At 42.2% G+C, this 16,144-nt stretch overlaps 1 protein-coding gene and 1 long non-coding RNA gene across 11 annotated transcripts in view; one reads left to right on the top strand and one right to left on the bottom strand.

Moving 5' to 3' along the window:
• SORBS2 (sorbin and SH3 domain containing 2) overlaps positions 1-16,144 on the top strand; it is a gene marked incomplete at its 3' end in the record, with an annotated part of 183,422 nt that overhangs the window by 3,174 nt on the left and 164,104 nt on the right. The window lies entirely within an intron of this gene.
• LOC309378445 lies at positions 6,814-12,302 on the bottom strand. Its single transcript, XR_014172081.1, has 3 exons — positions 12,110-12,302; positions 10,691-10,869; positions 6,814-6,909 (listed from the first exon to the last, which is right to left on the bottom strand). It is a non-coding gene; the product is annotated as an uncharacterized lncRNA (long non-coding RNA).

Below are 16,144 nucleotides of genomic sequence, written 5' to 3'. Positions count from 1 at the left end.
GTGCCCAGAGGCTGCACCCACTCTGTGTTGCTTCATCTTATGAATTGGAAAGGGAGATGTCTGCAGAAGGTAGCTTGCTATATGCACCTAGGCTTCCCCTGCTCATAGTGTGGAATTAGGGTTCTGTGTTGTGGAGTGGAGCCTAGGCACAAACGGGCGACTTACCTTGTACAAACATTTCTTTTGCCCAACTCATGGATTTCAAGGGCTGGTGGGTGCGGCAGGCAGGCAGAGCTCCACTCATCCCTTCACACAATTGTTAATCTTGTGGCGGGAACACCCAAATAGGGCTCTAGCCGCTCAAAATAGAGCTCTAGCCTCTGTTCATCAAATAACTTGGGGCAGTGGCACAGGTGACCAAAAGCAATGTGGTTAGGCCCTTAGTCTAGCTCAGCTGTAGTATCCAAGCTGGACTGGAGTAAAATAGCCACAGGTTTATGGGGCACAAGCGCAACAAGGCAGAGCAGGGAGGCAGTGATTTCATTCCATTCCCTTGTTTGCTCTGTTTCATGTAGAAAAACAGATGGTGCTACCTGCTTTTCTGTGCCAGTGCACCAACCTTTAAATAAATATATGCCTCATCACATCTAGTTCTTTTCTTAAGGCAGTTGGATTGAAAGGCAGACTTGTTTTTGGGAGGCCAGATGTTGGCAAGCTGATCAAGACTTATTCTGGAGATGACAAAAAAATGGTGGTCAGTACACCTTATTGTTACTTTTATATTTTGTCTTCCTTCGAAGGAGCTCAAGGCAGTATGGAAGGTCCTTCACACATCTGGGGGAAATAGTTTCTCTGGGCACTCAGGAGTGTACTTCAGGAGTGGGGGAACCTGTGGTTCTCCAGATGTTGCCTGGTTGGTAGTCAGGAATGATAGGGGTTTCAGTCCTAATAGTATCTGGAGGGCCACATGTTCACCATCCCTATGGTACTTAGTTTTTGTGATTGTACCTAGAAATCTAAGTTGTGCTAGGTGCACTCTTTGCTCTTGGCTACTCTTTGTGTCAGCCTTCACCATAGCTCTGACTTTACAGTGGTACCTCGGGTTATGTACTTAATTCGTTCCAGAGGTTCATTCTTAACCTGAATGTTCTTAACCTGAATGTTCTTAACCTGAAGCACCACTTTAGCTAATGGGGCCTCCTGCTGCTGCCGCACCGCCAGAGCCCAATTTCTGTTCTTATCCTGAAGCAAAGTTCTTAACCTGAAGCACTATTTCTAGGTTAGCAGAGTCTGTAACCTGAAGCGTATGTAACCTGAAGCGTACGTAACCCAAGGTACCACTGTATTTATGACACTATAGGCAATCCACAGGGGTTACTTTCTGGACCCCCATGCATTTTGGTGGGGTCCACGTAAAGTGTTTTGCCCACCCCCATTCTGCCCCTTCCCTCCCTGCCCCCGTTCTATCCCCATTCTGCTATTTTAGTGATGTTTTGGGGTTACTTGGTTTGGCGCCGGGCGTATGTGTGCGATCGCACATCCATCGGTCGTTGCTTGTATTTGTAGGCCACCCAATCACCAAGTTCTCTGGAAGCATTTAAAATAACAATAAACACATTTTAATACAACCATAAAGCACTGAAACAAAAGATATTTAATGCAGTGTTAGCAAGATGATACAGGTGACCAGTTTATCACGCAGCTGCATGGAGAGCTTGGTAAACTGCCTCTTGGTAAATAGTCATATGCATTAATTAATTCACTTGATGTTCCCTATTGTCCAGCACTTGTTGTGAGAGGGCATTAAACTGACATTTAATGGAATGCCATTCATGTCCAGCTTTCGTATACCTGTAAGTTACAGAAAGGCAGAACCTACAGGAGCTGTTCTTTACTGACAAGTATATGGATCTTATAATCTATATTTGTTTGTCAATATGCTCATTTTAATGGACAGTAATTTACAGGCATTTGTCTAAGGCCTATTTTTCACTGAGATTGTAAATCTGTCTTGGCTGTAAGCTATCAGAATGCAGGTGGGATCTTCACATGCACCTCCCTAACAACAGCAAAAAAATTAAAAAGAGCCCACATGCAAAGGCTGAGAAGGCTATGCTAGAACTCTACATCTCCCTGACATGCCAGTTCTCAAGGTGGAGGAAATTTATGTGCATTGGAGGAGCATTCAATCATGTTGAGCCCCCCTTCCACCCCTGCAATCTTGAAGTAGTAACACAGGTTTACCACCTGCAGTGAAAACTGGATGTGTGTCTCTAGCAGCTGAATATACAGAGCTCTGAAAGCAAAAATAAGACAAATGATCACGTGAAAAATCCCAGCTTTGGCAGTATGGCGCTGTTTTGTAGCAAGTTCAAGTCACACAATGTGCAGGAAAGAAAGTATTTGGATCTCAGGATATGGTGTAAGATCCAGTGTTAGTCATACTAACATTGATCCATTGAAAGAAAGGGATTTGACTGATGTTCATTGATTTCACTCTTGAGTATGACTTGGTTGGGTATCACCTATGGTCTGGAGGCTCATGAGGTCATCATCTGGTTGGTGACTGAATGATTGGCTGCCTAGGAACCACTTTATATGCCAGTCTTTCCAATTGCTCTTTTGTGTGAGGATGGCTGTTGTGTTTTGTAATACTTTGTTCTGCCGCTTGGTGCTCCTGCTTTGCTAGGGTTTATGAGCAAGACAAGCTGTGCTCTAAGTTAAGGCAGTAAATGGAATGAAATAAAAACATAAACATATTCCCGTTCAAAAAGTACACAGATTTAAAGCTAACATGTTTAGTGTTTTGCTACCAGGCCACAGAAAGAGAACACTGTCTCTATTTATGATTACAAATTTACTTTTGGCTTCTGTACTTAGAACCAAACTGCACATGACATTAAATGTGTGAAAGCATTTACTTTGCATGTTCTGTATTCACTAAATATTGGCTGCGTGGTGAGAAGAAAGAGCAGAAGTGGGGGACACAGCTTGACTTGTCATTCCATCAGGTCTCAAATGCAAATGAAGAAGTTGGCTTATGTTATCACTGTTGTGGTTTCTTTTCTGTCTCTGTTGACTTTCCTGCTCATCTAAGTGGATTTGCCATTTGCGCAGACTCTCATACAACTGATTATGGGAATGCATACAATAAGTCAAGGATGGGGAATCTGTGACCCACCACATACTGTTGGGGCATAATTCCTGCCATCTCTGTCCATTTGCCATGCTGGCTGGGATTAATGAGAGTTGGGAGTCAATCAACACCTGAAGGGTCACAGGTTCCCCATCCCTGTGATATGGGCATGCAAGATGTCCCACTCATTGCCATGCTCAAATTCTGACTCTGTTGACAGACAGGTGTCAAAGCCATATCTTTGGATCATGTGGATCATACTAAGTCTGCCTGTATTTTTACAGTAATCACAAAAGTGTGTTGAGAAATCAAGTAAACAGCACTGGAAAATATGTTTAAACACTACTATATTATCTCTGTAAACATGAGCATTTTAAATTTATGTTGGAGACATTCCCATAATTCACTCGAGGGTATGATTCAGGGTTTTTGTCATCAACCAATGTCTCCTAATAGTGCAAAATCTTACTGTAATTATGTATACTAATAGCAAACTCCTTTGAATGTGGATTCTTAGGTAGCAAAAATTGCACATATTTCCAATCCACAAATGAGATATCAGCAGGCTGGGGGAAATGGGGGAATTCCAAAGCTTGCAGAAATACAAATACATAAACAAAACAAAACCCAATATCTTGGAGGGGAGACAAAATATTTGATGGAGTACATTTTCCAGTATGTCCCAACATGGCCTTTGAGAACAGCGTGGGAGGCCTCTTGGTGGTGATGCCAATAAGCCTTACCTGTTTGGTGGTAACACCTGGAAGTCCCCTAATTATGGAACTCCCTCCCATGGAGATATGATTGACAGTTGGAGAATCTGCCTTCTCGTAGAACTGCTACTGCTTATTGAATTGCTTGTGCCCTGACAGGTAATATGTCACATTCAACAAAGCTACAAATCAAGAAAACCCAAAACAAATATGTTTTTTCCTGTTCATGCTGAACTTCTTACTGTTGAATTTTTTCTTTCATTTGAAAAACAACTTGTTTCTGAACAGTGTTCTTATGTACACCTTTTAACAAGAAAGAAGCACTGATTTGGGTGCAACTGTGGATTTGATGTTTTCAAGTCAAATGTTAGACGTTTCATCTGATAGGAAAAGAAATTCTATTTGAAAAAGCTGGAGCATATTCTTTTTATTTCAGTATTGCTTTGCTGAAAGATCTTCCCCAAGACTTTATGCAAAATTATGAACACAAATTATTTTTGTATGTGTACAGTTGTCGTTTACCTTTCAGGTTTAAAAGAAAAGCATTGTGTTAATATGACACTTCAATGGCCAAGTTGTCAAAGATGTGGGATATACTGCATTCACCCTATTATTGCAATAAAAACCCTGTGATTGTTAATCTGCTATCAAGATTCCTTTAAATCACAACTGCTTAAAATTTATTTTGTATCCCTATAAATGAGTTCTTAAGACCAAAATGCTTGAGTGAAGGAGGACAGCAAAAAAAGAGTGTGTTGTAGAGAATAAACAGAATCAATATCAGCAGTGCTCATACTAGAGTGGGGGAAATGGAACAAAGCCCTGCAGGCATATAAAAGCAGTAAAAGCAATCGATGGCCTGTTAATTTATAGAAGCTATAGCTTGCTATGAGAAAATAACAGCTATGACTGAAGGTCAGAATAGATGATTGAGTCCTTGGAGTTTAAAACGGGATCAGTTTTAAATATTTCGAGGAATGAAAATCCAAAACAATTCTAAATTCTTGCTAAACAGAGGAAGGGTGTGTTTACAGAGTCTGAAAGAAATACTATATATTGAGGTGGAAGCATCAGCATATGACTACGTTGATCATTATCTGGTTTTAATATTCCAGGAATATGGTCTTATGTGGAGAATCATTCAAGTGGGATATGTGTAAGAATAGGTAAGGATAGAAACACTGTGGTTAGATTTGGGTTTTAGGGTTATCACAGAACAAATACTGGGAGGCCCAGTATACATATAGGATGGGAAAGTGAACCCTTTAGGAGAGAGGAATAATTCCCAGTATGAAGCCATGTAGTCTACAGACTGGTTCTCCGCCTTCATCATTTGAAAGGGTTGCTGAAGTCTTGGCAAAAGTTGTGATAGTGTGTATATTTCTCCTTTTGTAAGCCTTTGCGGGGGTCTTACATCTGGGACTTTAGGGCCCAGTGTGCCACAGTCCCTGCACCACTTGGGCTAATTGCATGCAAAAGGAATAGTGAACCAAATCTTTTGCTCTACAGTTCAACTTCTGCAAATGGCTGGGCGGTGTGCTTCAGCTTTCAAGCCCAACAGGGTTAGGTGTCCTGATGAGCCAATAATGGCCCACCTGGCTTGGCCTTCACTCCTTGGTCTTGAGACTGAGCTGCTGTATTCTGTTTTGGAGCCCTACATCCTCGCTGCCCTGACATGCCTTTAGGAAAGCTAATTGTCTCCATCCTCCTCAAAAGAGTGAAAAATATTGTACAGTGGTACCTCGGGTTACATACGCTTCAGGTTACATACGCTTCAGGTTACAGACTCCGCTAACCCAGAAATATTACCTTGGGTTAAGAACTTTGCTTCAGGATGAGAACAGAAATCGTGCTCCGGTGGCGTGGCGGCAGCAGGAGGCCCATTAGCTAAAGTGGTGCTTCAGGTTAAGAACGGACCTCCGGAACGAATTAAGTACTTAACTCAAGGTACCACTGTATAGGCTGCACCTTTCATTTCTCCACTGATAGCAGAAACTATTCCCCCTCATCAGCTGTATGATTACATTTTATTGTCAATCCATGGTATAACAGTTTTAAAAGAGTGTAATGATAACTGTGTGAATTCATGGGGCATAGTGGGAGGAAAGCACCCAAAAGAAGTGTGCCTCTGTTGACCTACAAAATGAATGAATGACAATTTGAGCATAAATAAGTCAGTCTTCTAAGACCATAGCTTTGACATACTTTGGCGCACACAGTTCTTTGGAAGAGCTGTTTTCTTTAGGAGTCAGTTTACAGATAGGGTATCATGTAACTTGACCTGCAATGGAGATTTCTATCCCATCTTTAAACAAGCACAAGAGAGAGTTTTAATTCCCGTTTTGCATAGCTGTACGGTTGCACGTGTTTCGAACCGACACAACATCTGATTCACAGAGACGTCTGGTAGCTGATTTATGGTTTTGCTTACACACAATTCCAAGATTCAAGACACATACAGTATTCTCAGGACTACTAGCCCTAGGAGAAATTTCTGTTGAAGTCTGCACCTGTTCAAGCAGCACATGTCAGCATGAAATACAGTCTAGTTGTATGGTGAAGCATAGGGGGGGAGCATAGTAAGTTAACTGCTGTAAAATACAATATTGCATTCTTATGACAGTAAGACTTGGATGTCTAGAGAGCTTAAAATTAACTCCTGATTTAAATGAAGCAGATGCTGCTTTGAAGCCATTTAAATATATTTTAGAAAGTTTCCTAAAAAGTGAGTGCATTGATATACCTCATCTAAAGACTGGTGTGTGTGTTTACAAAATCAGCTAGTTGGCTTTAACAGTTGCCTCCATCAGGAATTATTTCTTAAATCGATGTGCAGGTCAAATTCAGTGGTAATAGGACACTGTAGTTAAATATTTCACTTTTTTAACATATATACTTCTTGCATTTGGTTTTCTTCACAGTATGATCTTTTTCCTTTTTTAAAAATACGCCCCAGCCCTTGGTGGCATTTGCTCAATTGATGTGGCTTTCAATAAAACCAGCACTTTTCCCCCCAGGGGGTACTCAAGAATATGCAGTACCAGCACCTTGTTGTTGTTGTTGTTGAAAAGTGTTGCACTCACTGTAACAACTTCATGGTGAGTACTGGCACCTATTTTTCTAGATAAAAAAGCAGTGAATAAAACAATCAAATAAAATACATAAAGCAGCAACATATGGTGGATGCAAGTTCAGCAGCAAAAAATATTCTAAAATGAGGGTCTACCAAATTTGTAAAAAGCTTCTGTCCTGCAGACAAATGCCTGCTGAAAGTTTTAACTGGGTGGTAAACAATTAGAAGGCTGAAGGGGCTCTAGCTACTATTCAATAATCTGGATGAAACCACAGAAATAGCCTCTTGCCCCCAACCAATGGTGCCTCAGCCATGAGCAGGAGGGGGATTGCAGTCAATTACAGTGGTACCTCGGGTTAAGTACTTAATTTGTTCCGCAGCTCCGTTCTTAACCAGAAACTGTTCTTCACCTGAAGTACCACTTTAGCTAATGGGGCCTCCTGCTGCTGCCGCACCACCAGAGCACAATTTCTGTTCTCATCCTGAAGCAAAGTTCTTAACTCGAGGTACTATTCTGGGTTAGTGGAGTCTGTAACCTGAAGCGTATGTAACCTGAAGCGTATGTAACCCAAGGTACCACTGTATTCCAAATCTAAGGCATTAAAGGCTTAAAAAGTAATCACCCATTCTGAATTGTGCCCCCAACAGTGCAACTGTTGTGGAACAGGTATGCATGCAGGTCTCACTAGCTGAGCTCAAAGCCTTATCCAGAAAATCACTTGTTAGGCAAGCATTCGCATTATGAGTCAAAAATTTCCATTGATACCTCTGGGGAAATTTCCCAGCTAAAGAATTTTTGTCCCCAAAGTGATGAAAATACCCATGAAAACCCTTTGAAACATTGCAAAAAGGCCAACAAAGAAAGAACAAATGCCTGCCTTATCCTCTGCCCCTTTGCAATGGGAGATAGAGAGAGAAAATTGGCCATAGTGAATATGGAGACCCAGCCATTGAGTGCAGTGGCTGGAACTTATTTCAGCTATTTAAAATGGTCACTTGAGGATTTGGAAATGATTCAATGCCATTTAAACTAGTTTTGAATCTCTGAGCAAAAGTGCAGGTTTCCATTTATTGTTTGTTAGTGGGTGGGGCACGCTTGTCATTGCAGGTTAAAATTTTGAGGGGGTAAATAAACATGTCATGAAAGTCATCCTTGAACATCTTCAAGTTGTGCTATTTCAGAACTTTGCTACGTAGGATAAACTCTTCCTTAAATGAAGAGATCTGCAGGCTGTGTTGCTCTTTGGTAGGTAAAATTCTCAGTTAATTATAAGTCTGAACCCAGGTTAAAAAAGCACATCTAAACAAAAACACAACAGATTTTAACCTATTTACCATTTCATGTGTTTTGGGCAAGCATTTGCTGTGTGGTCATTTCATATGAATTCTCCCATGGCAACTGCAGCAGAGCCACATATCAGTTTCTTCTTATATGTGCACCTGCAAAATGCAACACTGAGTTGTGATAGTGACATGACAAAATGCAGACTTTTTTCTTAAAGTGTACGAAGTGGGAGTGAGCGGAAGAAACCTCAGCCTTGTCCCCTTACAGTTAGATAAACTGAAATTAACAGAAATCTCTCTTCCTCAGGCTCTCAAAAAAGCAAATGAAAACCTTCCCCTTGTGGAGAGGAGTGTGGAGATAACAAACGAGACTGAAAAAATGGGAAGAGAGTTTCAGTTCACTGTTAAATTTCATACCAGTTGTGAGGGGGTGTGGATGCATTGAAAGGACACAAGTCACAGTGCTTTTTTCAGGAGGTACTCAAAGGTATGCAGTACCCAGACCTCTTTTTTGTTGTTAAAAAGTGTGGCATTTACTGTTACAATTTCATGGTGAGTAGAGCACCTATTTTGCTAGGGGGGAAAGCAGTGACAGGTCACATTCCCAGAAGGAATACAAAAAAAGATGGTTGGAAGTGATAATCTCCACTAAACTCAGGTGAAATGTTTTAAATCCAAGGGATTGTTTTCTTTCCCTGTCTGATGATGCTCTGTAACTCTGTCCTGCTGATCTATGCTGCCAATTTACCATTCTTCTCCCTAGCCATAACAGAGACTTCCGCTGCGCTAACACTAAACCAAAAATTCTATCTTAATAAGCCAGAACATGCTCTAACAGCATCTGCCCACTGGTGGCCCATTTCCTAATGTTTTGTTCCTTTACACGTTGTTGTTGTTGTTGTTGTTGTTGTTGTTGTTGTTGTTGTTGCTGCTGTTGCTGCTGCTGCTGCTGCTGCTGCTGCTGCTGCTGCTGCTGCTGCTGCTGTTAATTCAATTCATTTCACACCTTTCAACATCCCGTCCCAGGGCAGGTTACAACAATTTAAAATTCAATATTGAAACTATTGAAACAAATGGTGTGGGTGACTGAAATAGTAGATCAGAAACATTTGAACAGGAAAACACTTTCCCTTTAGTTAAGGTGAGAATTGTCTTCTCTGGTTGTACAACTAAGTACCATTGTTAAATGGTGCTGTAACAAAGACAAGCACCGTATGCCATAAAACGGTTTTTTTTTTAACGGGCAAAAAAATTATGTGCTTGTAATAATGGGTGAACCTCCCCCCTCCAGGCTGAATTTGGAATGGGCTGGCCTAATTAGTCTTATTTATGGGAAATAATTCATTTCATTTTTTAACACAATACAGACTCTGCCATGACCCACACAATGTAGTGTAGTGCAGCAGGGCCAAAACACCAAATCCCATTCTGCTGAGCTGTTCTCTGCCACCCTTCTCCAAAGCCACCCAGGCAGCACTGATAGGGTTGTTTTGCAAGAGGACTTTTGGTGAAACCTCCATTTCTACCTGCTACCTTGAGCACCAAAACAATAGTGTTGAAAGGCACCAAGGACCATGGGCAATGTAGTTTCCCATCAGTGCACCTGAGCTCCTCATGCCCATTGTAAATATTTAGAGGTTCTGGCAAGTTACATTTCCCAGGGCTCCAGATACCTGGGAAGCTGATGTTTCAGTGTTCAATATTCTAGGGAGGAATGGAGGCTTTCTGCAAAGGCTCCCCGTTATTGTGCAAGGTAGGCTTTGCATAAGGGAAGGGGCTGGCTGAGTGCTGGTTTTCATGAACTCATATAGCAAATTGTGCTGGTCTAATGGTGTTGTTCCCGACAACCTAGCGGTTCAAAAGCACGTCAAAGTGCAAGTAGATAAATAGGTACTGCTCCAGCGGGGAGGTAAACAGCGTTTCCATGCGCTGCTCTGGTTTCACCAGAAGCGGCTTAGTCATGCTGGCCACATGACCCGGAAAAACTGTCTGCGGACAAACGTCGGCTCCCTTGGCCAGTAAAGCGAGATGAGCACCGCAACCCCAGTGGTTCACAACTGGACTTAACTGTCAGGGGTCCTTTACCTTTTTAAAAAATGGTGTTGTGGGGTGGAGGCGCTTATCTTCCTAGCAACTGAGTTGTTGCTTGATACCAAGAAGCGGGCAAGGCAGCAGAGAGGCCACCAGTTTAGCCTTCCTGCTGCTGCATTTACACTATGCTGACTTGCCTTCCAGGAGATCAGAAAAGCACCTCTGCCCCATCATGCTATCCACTTCTGGTGTTATGCTTACAATTTGCCATTCAGCATCTTCACAAGTCATCAAAAAAGGTTCCTCTCTTTTATTGAATCACACCAAGTATCTAACTAAGTAATTTTGTTACGCTTTCTAAGGGTGGAACTAGACACTTGTATTTTCACTGCTTAAATGCTTATATTTAGTAAGAACAAATCATCTTCTACTGCCTATGTAGCAGAATTCCAGCTATATAGAGAACAGGTTATTTGTAAGTTCTGGCCATGCAGTGAGTCTAGCATAGTTTACCTGCACTCTTTCAGAAATGTGTGGAAATGTAGGGTGCTAGCTGATGCTGCCTTTAGCAGAAAGGGAGCCATGGCAGTATGTCTCCTCCTAATGAATTGCGATAATGTTGGAAGTCCAGTTCAGTAGGTGTTCATTGTTGATTTGGCCATCATTGCTCTAGTGTCCCAAGAATATCTGTTCTGATATGGGAAGGAATTTAATAATGGACACCTCCCCACAGGATTACAGGCTTCCAGTGTACCAAATGGTGCAGGCAAAAACTGCCAGTTGCACTCCCAATTACTCAGAAAAGAGCTCCAATGTCCTGTCCAGATTATTCACATTAGACTTTTCTAAGCACTGACCGTGCAGGCAGTCATCACCTCCTTCCACCCAATGTTGGCTCCCCAGAGTTTCCGAAAAGTAATTTGGTCTTGCAAATCAGTGGACAGAGTGTGATTTATTAGCAGTACAAGCATAGAATCGCTAATCTCCTCTTGTGGTCTCAACATCCACTTATCTTTCCTCAGCCACAAAAAAAGCACAATATACTTCCCACAAATGCTTGAAACTAACACAACCTGCACTCCCATTAGTGGTACTCTGAGGAGAACTTCAGTGGCAAACAATATCCATCTCCTCTCTTTCTATTTTGCCTGCAAAAAGCTGAAGTAGCACATGATAACATACCAAATATTAAATATGTTTATTTGCCAACAAAAAGCGACCTCAGCATTTGAATTATTGTATTGTTTCTTTACACCTCTCCCATGTTATTTGTTAAGTTAAAGGGCTACATGTGAGTACAGGTGCATATGGATGAGTCTCTCTCATATATACTATACCTCAGTGCCAGATGAGAGAATCTAGGTTCAAACAAAGAGTGAAATTACACAACCTTATTCTTGTCAAGTGGGGGGGGGGTCGTGTCCCACACAACAGTTTTCAGCTTTCTTAATTATGTAGCTGCATAATTTGCTTTCACCATACCATGTGCTGTTTTCTAAATCTGGATTAAACACTCAAAATACAATCCTCCCCCTCCCCCTCTTGCAGTATTTGATTGGACTTCAAGTCAAGGTACCTTTCATTGAAATTCTTGCTCAGTTTAGAGTAAATTTTTCTGTGTCACATACACATATATACATACTGTGCATATTTATACATGTGTATTATATACTTGCAATTTGCATATGTGTGTGTCTTTCTATATCATATTTATTGTATAGGATTTATTACATCATTGTTATACCCTATCCTTCCTCCAAATGGCAGCTAATATCTTAAAAATTTACGTAACAATACTATTAAAAACATAAAATAACAACAAAACCAAAAAAGGATTCATCAACCAGCTTCATCTAAATCCGTAAAACCTGGGCAAAAGTTTTTATAATTCGACTGAATATTCCTAATATGAGGGCATCAACCAAAGCTCACCTGGCAGGGATTTTCATATGTGACACGTGTGTCTGTCTGGTTGGCAGTCCTCAAAGCTGGCATCCAAAGCTGTGGTGAAACAGATAATTTAATTCCAGGTAAGAGATTACAATTATCATCGATTAATTATGCTCCTATTTTAAATATTCAGCGTTTTGGGGACTTGTTTTTTAAAATAACAACAACTTATGCTCTTGGCTCTTGGGCAGTCAGTTAGCTCGGGAACATCCTGTACCGTCTGTATTTGGCTAAGGCAAGGGATAAGTCTTTACTCCCCCTCAGTCCAGATAAGCTCCATTAGTTCAGTTGCAGAGTCAGGTTTACCACTTGACTGAAGAAGGCACTGACTTTTCTTTTTATGGTGCATCTGTCTTCATCCCAAGTGCAGCTTCTTAAATATATGTAATGGCTTGTCCTTTCTGAGTTCCCAAAGCCCAAAATAATTTGGAGTTGAGTTTTGGTAGAAGTAGGGTTGTACTCCCATAAACTCTGACCACCACAGGAGGGCCACAGGTTCTCTAAATCTGGGCTAGAGCTGTGCTGAAATGTTAGCCATACAATCACCTTCCTGAAGCCAAAAAACAAGAAGAGAAGACTGGCAGGCAGCCCTCAGACCAAATCATATACAAATACAGGAAATACAGGGATGTGTATTTAACCCCACTGTTAAAATTGGGTTTACATTCTGGGGGGCCCTGTGCATAAGCAAAAACCACATATTTGGAGAGCACCCTCTAAATGCTTATTTTTCCCCTTGCTCTCCAGTGTTCTCTCCCATTCTCTCTCTAGTTCAGAGCAAAATAACTAGAGTTGAAACTCTGGGGTCTGCTGGAGGTCGGAAGATGCTCCTCATGCATCAGCTGATAGGTGGGAAAGCTGAGCAGCCTTAAAAAAAGCCCTGCTGTGCCTCCTGTCTTTGGGGCTTCTTCCTCCCTCACTGACATATCCAGAGAGGTCTCCTTGTGAGCCACGAGGACACTCTAGCTCTCTCCTGCCATTTCTCGGTGTGGTTCTATTTATTTCCCAGCGCCATGCGTATATGTGGTTGTGTGCAAATGTTGGGATACCTGTATGGGATGGGAATAGGAAAAAGGATAAATTGCCGATTCCAGAGTGTGCTCCTGCCCCAACCCCAACATTAACCTGGAGTGGTCAGATGTGTCCACTTCGTAGAATCATAGAATTGTCGAGTTGGAAGGGTCCTCAAACCCCTTACAATGCAGGGATCTTTTTGCCCAACGTGGGGCTCAAAACCTTGACCCTAAGCTTAAGAGACTCATGTGTTTACCACTTGAGCTAAGATCACGCCTCACTGAATTCCTCCTGCATTCCCATGTTGTGCATGATCCTGCAGGTCCTGAGGAAGTGTGGAGGGTGGGAAACAGTGCAAGGGTGTTTTCTTCAGCTTTCCACTGGCTATGCTTGCTGATGAGAGGTCTCGTTAGGGCTCATTGAGACCTAGTAAGGAAAGTGGTAACTTCCCACCCACCGAAAAGTTTTAAAGAGCAGCAAAAAATTCAGGGGGGAATGTTTTTTCGAGAACTGTAGGGTGGGACAGGAACAGCCTCAGGTTTGGCACTGATACATTTTCTGCCGTTTCAACACCCTAAACTGTCACTTGGAATATATCAGTGATACTGTGATACTGTTATCGCTTGCTCTTCTTACTGTGATGTGTGTTATGATTCCTTTTGCTGCTTCATAAGTTCCTCAAGACTGGAGCATCTTTATGTTGTACCATCTGCAAGGCTTCACATTGTCCATGTGTAATAACAAAGCATAATTCATTACTTTGGATCTTCACAACAGCCCTCATAATAGTCAGCAAATGCATTCTGTAGCAATTGCCTTCTTTTGACAACTGTGTCATCCCTTAGTGAAGATTGGTATATAGAGTTAATTCACTGCTGTTTCCTAATCCACTAATTAGAATAGATGTGACAGGTTCTCCTGCCTCGGTACTTTAAGGAATCCCTACAGCCTGATCTCTTCCAATCTGATTTTGCTTAAGCTCATTTTCCAGGTTGCCAGTTCAATTTCTAACAGACTGGCAGTGTGTGATATTTCTAGTTAAAAGAATGCTGTTTCTCTCCTGGTCTTAATTGTAAAGGCTTCCATTTTGTGTTTAATTCTCTGGATGATGCATTGAGACTTTCCCCCTGATTCATTATCTCTGATACTTGCAAACTGATACTTCCCACTTTTTTTTTTAAACTTCCCTTTTTTAAAAGGTTTAACTTGGCTGGACCACATTCATCCATTAGAAATGCGCAAGTAACACTGAACTTTCCTTAGCAGAATTGTTGGGCTATTTGTAGAAAAAGGAGCAGTTTTACTAGTGGCCTTTATTGGTTTCTAAAGAATAAATCCAGCAGAGCCATTTAGTTAACAGCAAAATTATGTTTATGAGAGACTATAAGCAGTGCCTTTCTGGATGAGACAGAGGTCTAACTCAGCCAGTATTCTGATTTCTTAGCAGCCATCCAGATGCTTCAAGATGCTCTTGAGTCAGCCATGAAGCAAAGTAATTCCTGGCTGTCTAGTTCTGAGGCCTGTAAGTTAAGAATGCATTCTTATAATGACCCAAGGCCAAAGAGAGGGTTTGCCTATTGCAGTGATCTCATAGCAGAACTGTAGCAGGGGCAGAGAACCTCTGGCCCTCTAGATGTTGTTTGACTACAACTCCCATCAGTCTGCATGGCCCCAATGGTCAGGGGTGATGGGTGCTGAAAAATATCTGGAGGGTCACAGGTTCCCTGTGCCTGCTTTTGCAATTGCTTTCCCTGGAGTTTCTGAGGCTAATTTGTTCCCATTAAGATGGACTGGTATCTCCCAGTATAGCATTTCACCATAACTATGAATGGCAGCCTTTAGGTTATATGTGAGAATGTTAGAATCAGGGCATAATCTAAGGATAAAGTTGCTCCTTGAATACAGAACACATTATCTTAGCATACTACAAAATTAATTGTTGACTGTGGGTTAACTGAGGAAACCAGAAGCATATATGTGGAGCTATGCTCAAATGAAGACATTTGATGGGATCTGTGCATGTTCCTGTCCAGAATTAATCAGTTGCAGCTAGATTGGTGTTAGCTGTAATTGTTTTGGAATTAATCAAAATGGTGTATTAATGATTAACCAGTGCCATTGAGGTAGGACCAAAATATTTCACCCCTTTCTGTTGACTACCTATTGCAGATAGAAGTTTATACATATGGAAGTGTGATGGGACGATGAGCTGCTTGTGCGTAAAATGCAAGTCCCTCAGAGTTTGATCAGGCTTTCAAACCTCTGCCTGTGACGGAGCCCCTCCAGCATGGCTGCGTCAATCACTAGTAGTATCCGAAAGTGGCTGCTTTCGGAAACGTTTCCAACATAAAAGCTCCTTAACGGAAACACGTCGTCTGGCCTCTCGGCGTGACAGTTTCCGTCGAGGTGTGGGTGTCCCTATAGGAGGTCCTGAGACCTCCCCACTGGTTTCGCTTGAAGCGTCTCTGAGCCATCCCTCCGACTCACTTTCCCTTGGAGTTCTTGCTCGCCCTCTACTGGTTCCCTCTTCCGCTGCTACTGCTCTCTCACCCTCAGTGAGCCTTTGCGCCTCCGGCGCTTTAGATGTCAGTTCCCTGACATCCACCTCCCCTCCAGGGCCCCCTTCACCCCCTCCCGTCTCCTCTCCTACTGGCGGTGAGGAGGTAAAACCCTTGAAAGAACCTCCCTCATCTTCCGACGTCGCGAACACTTCCTTCCACTTGTTGCTGTTCCTACTCTCTAGGTACTCTTCGTCATCAGAGTCCACTCCCTCTTCCAACTCCGACTCCGCGAACCCTTCCATTTCCTCTTCCTCATCGGTGGTGCCGAAATACTCCCTCCTAAACCTTGCTATCGGCTGAGGTTTCCTCGGGAACCTTTGATGGAACGTTTCTGTTAAAACCTCGTCATTGACTTCCTGCGCACTTACCCAGGTGTTTTCTGACTCCGGTTCCCCTTCCCACGCCACTAAATACTCCACCTGATTTCCCTTCCACCTGGAAT

The sequence above is a fragment of the Podarcis melisellensis genome (assembly GCF_964234715.1).
Source record: "Podarcis melisellensis genome assembly, chromosome: 9".
NCBI lineage: Eukaryota > Metazoa > Chordata > Lepidosauria > Squamata > Lacertidae > Podarcis > Podarcis melisellensis.
This window is presented reverse-complemented; position numbering and strand designations above follow the sequence as displayed.